The following is a 9,910-nucleotide window of genomic DNA, read 5'->3' on the forward strand; positions in this document are numbered from 1 at the left end:
TGACACTATAGAAACAGGAACCCCATGCAGTCTGACTATCTCATCCACATACACCTGCGCCAACTTGTCCACAGAGTAGCCACTCCTGACAGGAATGAAGTGAGCAGATTTGGTGAGTCTGTCCACAATCACCCATATGGAGTCCAATCTGTTGGACGTCGCCGGTAACCCCACTACGAAGTCCATAGCTATATTCTCCCATTTCCACTCTGGAATAGGTAGCGGGTTAAGCATTCCAGCCGGCTTCTGATGTTCCAGCTTCACCCTCTGACATACTTCGCAGGCGGACACAAACTGTGCCACTTCCTTCTTCATCGCTGGCCACCAATAAACTTTTTTCAAATCTTGATACATCTTGGTGGCTCCGGGGTGAATGTTGTATCTTGCATTATGAGCCTCTCTCATAATGTCTCCTTTTAGCCCAATGTCATCTGGTACACATAGTCTGCTCCCATAGCGGAGGATCCCCTTACCGTCGAATATGTACTCGCTATCATTGCCTGACTGAACAGTCCTGGCAATCTTCACTAACTCCGGGTCCTCATGCTGTTTCTGAGCCACCTGCTCCAGAAACACGGGTGCTACTCTCATCTGGGCCACTAAGGCACCTGTACCAGACAATTCCAACTGTAGACCTTCCTCAATAAGCTTGTAGAACTCCTTCACCACTGGCCTCCTCTCTGCCGATATGTGGGATAGACTGCCTAGTGACTTCCGGCTTAGGGCGTCTGCCACAACATTCGCCTTACCCGGATGATACTGAATCTTGCAATCATAGTCACTCAGCAACTCTACCCATCTCCTCTGTCTCAAATTCAGATCTCTTTGACTCAGGATGTACTGTAGGCTCTTATGATCTGTAAAGATCTCACATTTTACCCCATAGAGGTAGTGCCTCCACATCTTGAGTGCAAAGATTACTGCTGCCATCTCAAGGTCATGTGTGGGGTAATTCAACTCATGCTTCTTTAGCTGCCTAGAAGCATAAGCAATCACCCTCTCATTCTGCATAAGCACACAACCCAGTCCCACACGGGACGCGTCACAAAAGACTGTAAAGTCCTCTCCACTAGATGGCAGGGCTAAAACTGGTGCTGAAGTCAACCTCTTCTTAAGCTCTTCAAAACTCTCTTCGCACTGGTCGGTCCACAGAAACTTCTGATTCTTCCTGGTTAGTCTGGTCAGAGGAGCTGCTAAATTTGAGAAGTCCTGCACGAACCTTCTGTAGTAACCTGCCAAACCCAAGAAACTTCTAATCTCTGTCACTGAAGTGGGTCTAGGCCAGTTAGCCATAGTTTCTGTCTTCTTGGGATCTACCTCAATACCATTCTCTGACACTACATGCCCCAAGAACGAAATGCTCCTCAGCCAGAACTCACATTTAGAGAACTTGGCATACAAGCCATGTTCCCTCAAAGTCTGCAAGACCAACCGCAGATGATGGGCATGCTCCTCTGCATTCCTGGAATACACTAAGATATCATCTATGAAGACAATAACAAAGTGATCCAGGTACTGGCTAAACACTCTGTTCATGAGATCCATGAATGCTGCAGGGGCGTTAGTTAACCCGAACGGCATTACAAGGAACTCAAAATGCCCATATCTGGTCCTGAAGGCTGTCTTCGGCACATCCTCCTCCTTTATCCTTAACTGATGGTACCCCGATCTCAGATCTATTTTGGAAAAACAACCTGCTCCGGCTAGCTAGTCGAATAGATCATCGATCCTTGGCAATGGGTACCTATTCTTGGTAGTGACTTTGTTCAACTGTCTGTAGTCGATACAAAGTCTAAGGGATCCATCCTTCTTCCTCACAAACAAGACCGGAGCACCCCAAGGTGAAGTGCTCGGTCGGATGAAGCCCTTTTCTACCAACTCTTGCAACTGCTCTTTCAATTCCTTTAACTCGGCTGGAGCCATCCTGTAGGGAGGGATAGAGATCGGTCTAGTTCCAGGCATCAACTCTATCTCGAACTCTATCTCCCTAGCAGGTGGTAAACCTGGAAGCTCATCAGGAAAGACATTCTGAAACTCTCTGACAACTGGCACCGAGGCCGGCTCCCTGACCTGACTGTCTAGTTCTCTCACATGAGCTAAGTACCCCTGACATCCCTTCCTAAGCAACCTACGAGCCTGAAGAGCTGATATCAGACCTCTAGGTGTGCCCCTCTTGTCTCCTCTGAAGACGACCTCTGACCCGTTCTGATCTCTGAACCTGACAACCTTGTCCCTGCAGTCCAAGGTAGCACCATGGGTAGATAGCCAATCCATCCCTAGAATGACGTCAAAGTCTGTCAAATCTAGAACCACAAGGTCGGCGGAGAGGCATCTTCCCTCAATAAAAACTGGACTGTACTGGCAGACTGACACTGCCACTGACGGGTCACACTTGGGTCCACTGACCCATAGGGGACACTCTAACCCAGAGACTATCAAACCTAACCTCTCAACGGCTCTCGGAGCAATAAATGAATGAGATGCACCCAGGTCCATTAATGCATACACATCAGAACACCCAATGACGAGATTACCTGACACCACGGTGTTGGATGTGTTAGCCTCTTGCTGTGTCATGGTGAAGATCCTGGCTGGAGCTGATGGACCTTCACCTCGGGAACCAGAAGAAGAGGCTGCCCCTCTCCCTCTGCCACTGCCCTGAGTTGTGGCTGGAACTGCTGGTTGTGCCCCACTACCAGAAGCTGTCTGCTGGGGCTGGCCCATAAAAGGCGCTCTAGGACAATCCCGAGCTATGTGTCCCTCCTGTCCACATCTGAAACATGCATTAGTCCCAGCTCGACACACTCCCCTGTGCGGTCTTCCACATCTCTGGCATTCTGTACCATCTGAGCCTGAGCTCGAGCCACCGCCGAATCCCAGACCGGATTTCAACTTGTTCCAAAACTTATTCTTCTTCGGCTTCTTGGTGGCGTTATCCCACCTCTTCTTACCTGAGCTCTGAGAAGAGAAACCTGGTCCTCCTCTACCTGGGGTCTTAACCCCTGAAGACTGGGTCACTGATTGCTTCACTGACCCCTCAACTATAGCACTTGCTTCCATTCTTCGAGCCATATCCACCACAGTGTGGAAACTTTCTCTCTCAGCTGACTGAACCAACGAGGAGTACCTGGAATGCAGCTTCATAACATATTTCTTGGCTTTCTTCGTATCTGAATCTAGAGCTTGCCCCGAAAAAGGCAATAGCTCCAAGAATTTATCCGTGAACTCCTCTACACTCATGTGCTCTGACTGCTTCAGTTGCTCAAACTCAATCATCTTCAGTTCTCTAGAACTGTCTGGAAAAGCCCATCCAGCGAACTCATTCGCAAATTCCTCCCATGTCATACCGTCTAGTCTCGGGTCCACATAACACTTGAACCATTCCCGCGCCCTCTTGCACTTTAAAGTGAACCCTGCCATCTGAATGGCCCTGCTGTCACTTGCCCCTAGCTCATCAGTTATTGTCTTCACTACCCTCAGATACTCAAAGGGGTCATCCCCTGACTTGTATTTGGGAGCATCTAGCTTGAGGTAATCTGTCATCTTTACCTTGCTCCCATCAACTGAGCTAGGTCTAGGAGGTTGAGTAACTGGGGCTGCTGGTTCTGTAGGTGGTGGAGGTGGAGGTGCAGCATTCCCCGAGGTGGGGTTTGCCGGGTTTGGATAGAAGGGTGAGGGTGGATAAGCTGGGTACTGTGTATAGGGTGGATAGAAAGGTGGATAAGGCATGTAGGTAGGGTAGGGGTTAAAGCTGGAGTAATCTGATGTACCTCCCATCGGATACCCTGAACCCTGTGGGAAGGGTGGATAATGGGGTGGAAAACCATACCCCGAGGCCTGAACGCCTCCCTGTGACTCCCCTGTCCCTTCTTCCTGCATGCTCACATCCAGGTTCCCATCCCTCCTCTGATCCTCTTCCATAACCTCCCTCACATCTGAAGAACTTCCTCCTCTATCAGTCCCCCTTCTGCTAGCATCAAAAGACCTTCTAGGGTCCCTTGACACTCTCTCTCTGTTGGCTCTACAAGACATTGCCCTAGGCAATGTAGGAGGACGGGCGCTCGTGCCCTCATCCTCAGGTGGCACTCCAGTCAATCGCGCAGATCGACGAGTTCCTCTCATCCTATTCTCTGAAAAACAGCTCATAACAAGCAAACATTAGCGTCATATGGTTCATGTGGACACACATGAACCCTCATCACATACATCATATAGCATAGCATATCATCAATGCACATGTACAAAATCATGGCATTTCACATCATCATACAAGACAGGACTCAACATCCTATCCTAGTGGACATGACCTTCCTATTGTGCTTGACCTTCTATAACATCTATGAGCCCGACACTCTAGGTCCGACCATGTGAACCTAGGGCTCTGATACCACTCTGTAACGCCCCAGAAAATCCGGACCGCTACCGGCGCTAGGATCCAGATCGGCATAAGGCCGCCGGGACCCGTAGCAAGCCTAACATAACCTGTAAACATGTTTAATCCCATACATGATCCACCATATACATAAAAATTAAAACTTTTCTTCATACATACTGTCATCAACTAACTCAACCTGTGCATACTCTGAACATATACATAACATAGTCCCTCTGTGGGATCTTATCAAGCCTCAAGGCAAAACAACCTGTGTTGAGTTAGTTTACATAAACATCATACCATAAGATCATGTACATACAAAAGGGATTAACAATATATTATGGTCAAGCACAACTCTATCCTCAATGACCTCATTACATAATATCCTGAATATTTTTACATTTCATCAAGATACAATTGTCATGTCCACAATCTAACTATTACATACATATGACTTTTTCTCTTCTTGTCTTCTCTATCTATCCCATACCTGCAAGCCTGGGGGTTAGGGGAGAGGGGTGAGCTAGATGCCTAGTGAGTAGAACTATAAAAAGAATATTTAAAACATGCTGTCATGAAATGCGCCACTGCACAAACAAATCACACCACGGATGGACTGATTCAAAAATCCCTCAACTCCATGCCCGGCCCTATTATGGGCACCACAGGACTTCGTATTGCCCGGCCCTATTATGGGCACCACAGGACTTCGTACTCGGAGTTATTGCCCGGCCCTATTATGGGCACCACAAGACTTCGTATTGCCCGGCCCTATCATGGGCACCACAGGACTTCATATTCAGAAGGCTAATGAATCATCCTAATGTCCATCCACTATCATCTATCACAACAATACAATGCGGCATAGTCGTGAATTCTAATGCAAACAACCTATAATATGATCATGATGCATGAAGCATGATAAAAGCATTTCATTTCTTAATTTAAAAGGTTAAGTTTAGTTCCACTCACCTCTGGCTGACTCTGACAAACTCTGTAGCAGTTGGCTCACTGATGGGGTCCTTGGTTCCTCGGGTCCGAACCTACACAGGTGGACTCCAATGAGGGACCAAACATACATAAACATAACTCTAATATATCCCCTAAAACCCCCCTAAAATATCATGAAAACATCACATGAAAATATGCATGAAATGGCCGAACAGGGCACTTTCGGCGGCACCTTCGGCGGCCGAAAGTCCCAGACAGAGACGAAACTCAGGTAGGTTCGGCGGCACCTTCGGCGGCCGAAAGTGCCAGACAGAGACGAAAGTCTCTTTTCGGGGGCAACTTCGGCAGCCGAAAGGCCTGCCTCCCCAGCCATGTTCGGCGGCCGAAAGTGCCTTCAGCTGCCGAACCTGGTTTCTGCCAAAGGGCAGAAACTTGGCTCCTTTGTGCATTTTCGCCTCCAAACTCACCAATCATGCATATATCTCAACCAAAACATGCATACAAGTTCCTAGGGGCCTCAAAACATCAAATACCCCAACTACAACACTTCAAACATACTCAAACAAGCCACATTGTTCAAAACATCAATATAACCCATAAACTCAACATATACCCTAACATGCATTTCTACCCATAGATCTTGCATAAAACTTATTTAAAACACATAAGGAGCTTAAGATCGGCTCTTACCTCTTGAAGATCGAGAGGGAGACGACCTAAACTTGGAGATCCACGAAAATGAGCTCCTGAGTTCTCAAAGCTCCAAACTTGGTTTAAATGCTCAAAACTTGCAAGATGAGTTTAAAACTTAAGAAAAATGGAAGAGATTTGGAGGAAGAACATTAGATTTGCAAGAGGAAGGTCGGAAGCTCTCTGTGGCCGAAAATGGGAGAAAGCTCGCCCATTTCGGCTAAGTGCCCCATTTATAGGTGGCTGGCCAGGCCACGTTCGGGGGCCGAATGTGCCTCCGCATCCATGCAAATGTTCGGCGGCCGAACTTGACTTTCGGCGGCCGAACCTGAACTTCCCTAACTCATGCTTTCGGGGGCCTAACGTGCCTCCAAAACGCATGCATGTTCGGCGGCCGAACTTGACTTTCGGCGGCCGAACCTGAGTTTTCCTCCAATGTTATTTTCATGCAAAAACTCATTTAGTTTCATACTTTAAAACCATTAAAAACATGAAAACATTTTATGAAAGCATAGTTCTACCCTTCTAGAGGTCTCCGACATCCGAGATTCCACCGGACGGTAGGAATTCCGATACCGGAGTTTAGCCGGGTATTACATTAAATGTGTCTAATAAGTCAATATTTAATTATGAAAAATTTTATCAATTAAAATATTATAACAAATTTAAAATAAATAAAAGTATTTTAAATTTATAATTTCGGATTATAATATAATTTTTTAGTGCAAAGTTATATTTATACTATATTTAAATGTAGAATGAGGGAGAATAATAGAATTACCGGTTTTATTTTTATATTATTTAACTATTTAAAATTTACTTTAATTTTTAAAATGAATAGTTATTTTATTATTGAAATAATTTTAAATTAATAAATTATTTATATATCATTTAAAATGATTTTAAATATTTATCATTTAAAATTAATATATTTTTAAATTTCATATTTATGAGTTTAATTAATTTATTTGATAATTATTAAAAAGTAATAACTTTGGTAATATTTAAATTAAATTTTCTGATATAAGATTATTAAAATAATAAATTTAAATAGTAATTAAAAATATTAAAATAATTATCGTATTATTATATTTAAATTGTTAATTTTTTTAATTTTATTAATTTTATTTGACAATTAATTAATATTTTAAGATATTTTAATAATTATTATCTTAAATTTTTAACCTTGATTTATTTTGTGCATTTAAAATTTTGGAATTTTTTAACACATCTACCATTAAATTTATAAGTTTTGATTCATATTTGTTCAGTGATTTCCTGTTTTCTTTGTTTGATTTTGTTTGTTCAGTGTTTGGAGACTGATTTTTGGGTGTATTGGTTTCATTTGTGTCTAGATAGATTTTGTGCTCTACTCTTGTGATGCTTTGTTAGAGATTATGGGAGTTGGTGAAATCGCTCGTGTTGCGGTTGTCGGAAGTTGTGGGAGTTGGATTCAAATTTACATATGGAATTCTTTTATATATATACTTAATTTAGTATTAAATGTATATTTTATAATAATAATATTTATAATTTTTTTATTTGAATTTAGAATTTAAATATTTGTTAGAATGATAATTATAGATAAAAATATATATTTATATAAATTATTAATTAAAATATATAAAACTAAATAGATACTAATATTTTTCATATAATAATCAAATTTAAAAAGAATTTAAATAACTTAAAATAAATTTTAGTATTCAGGTTCAAATATAGTGATTTTCTTATTTATTTTATTCATATATATTCTTAGTTGTCATAAGTCATTAGCACTTCCTAACTATAAAAGATAAAGTAATGATTTTGTTATTCTAAATGATATATACTATACAATTTTAAGTAGCATTGAGATTTTGGGTCTTAGAATGAGAGAGAGAGAAAGTTGTGTGCTTATTTTGAATCAATGGTGTCAATAGGCAAAGAGTAGTGCCTACATATCTTAGGACCATACTAATACGTTCGGTGCTATCGCTTTCGTTGGCTTTTTTCAGCTAAACTCTATCACGACCTTCTCCAGTTGGTTATTTATTTGGGGCTCTAATGTTTTCAGGTTTTTTATTTCTGCATATCGGTCTTTCTTCTATTGGTTCATTTATGTTGGTTCTATCATTGGCCGATCGCACTATACCGCCTTTGCTCTTTGCGAGTATGGCAGTGGATGCAGTGATGGTTCCGATGCGGTGGAGTCGGATGGTATTCTTACTGTTCGGTTTGGTATGTTTGCGTTTGTGTATTTGGTTTTGTCTTTAAGTCTTGTTTGACTTGTTCTGTTCTTAGGTTTAATTTTTTATTTGGGTTGTATTTTGTTATGGCTTATATTTGTAATTTTAATTTTTTGGGTGGTTTAATTTATTTCAATTTTGGCCTTTGAAATTCTGTTCTATTTTTCTTTACCCTACTGTATGCCTTATTAAATACATCTTAAACATTGATGAAAAAAAAATACCTATATCACCGCTTCAAAGAAAAGAGTATTTTTTTCATAAGAATAGTCATTGGATGAATATGCAAGAAAATAAAAAAGATAACAATAAAATATAATCTAAAGTCGAGTATTTAAAAAAAAAATCTCAGGAAAAAGATTTAATTTCTTCACAGTTTCTTTTCAGAAAAACATTTTTAAAGCAAATTTTATAATACACTTAATACAACATATGTTTGTGTATCTTTATTAATGTTAGTTTTTACTAGTTTATAGTTAGCATTTTGCTGCTGACAACAACTCGCTATCTCATTTATATTGTTCCAATACAATTTCTCAACTATTCATAAAATTCAAATCGCCTCCAATTTTAGGGTTCACGCTACTTAAAACTCTTGACATATATTATTATTGTTGTATATATAATTTTTAAATTTTAATTTTTAGATCCGTTAATTTCTTTTGTATTGAGAAAGTGAGAAGTTGATGTTTTAAGTTTTTATAATATTATATTTTATTTGAAATTCTAATATGAGATTTTATCATTGGGATTAATGTAGTCGTTTTTAGAAAGAATTTAAAATATTGTGATTTTTTAAAAAGGAACAAATCTAATTATATTTATGTCTTTTACTCAAGAATTAAATAAGTTAAATTCAATTTTTTTTATTTATTAATCTCATATATTTTTGCTAGAATTAAATAAAGTTTAACATAATATAATATTATTTTTAATAATAAATTTTTATTTGTCGTATTGTATTTTTTTTAATTTTTATATTAATTAAAATATATATTTTTTAATTTCAAATTGATGTGGTCGAAAAGGAGTTGAATATGATATATTAATCTACAAAAAGAGAACGTGGAGTGATTGACGCTTATATGCACCACTCCAACGCTCAAATCAGTAAGTTTATCAAAGAGGGCAAGTGTAAATAGAGAACTTGAGCTCTTAGAAGAGTATAAGAATGTATACCTTGAATTCTGTGTATATTTTGTTTTTATACTGTAATAAGATAGAGTTAATTAGTGACTTTCCTGAAAATTTGACTAATACTGGCTAGTGAATAAGATATCCGTAATTGTAGGTGTAATGAGAATTTGTTATATAATATCCTTTAATGGTAACTAGATGTCATGAGAGGCTCGACCAGACACATGGGGCAAGTCTTTTATCGTTTTGACTACTGACCATCATGCTGACTGGGTCTTCTTTCTTATGGGTGAGACTTGAGTAACCGAGGGTTACAGATTATTAGGACTTTTCCACGTGACTCCATCGTATACTGACAATGCATGACACACTTCGGGTGAATATTATATCATATCAGAAGTTCCTCCATTGATTTTTGATTCCTCAAATTTGAAGTTTACAGTTGTTTTCCATGATTTGGACATGTGGCATGCCCAAATTGGTTCTCCATACTCACATCTCTTTGCTTGTTCTGGTGATAAATGATGTT

Source organism: Manihot esculenta, chromosome 5, assembly GCF_001659605.2.
Source record: "Manihot esculenta cultivar AM560-2 chromosome 5, M.esculenta_v8, whole genome shotgun sequence".
Classification (NCBI taxonomy): Eukaryota; Viridiplantae; Streptophyta; class Magnoliopsida; order Malpighiales; family Euphorbiaceae; genus Manihot; species Manihot esculenta.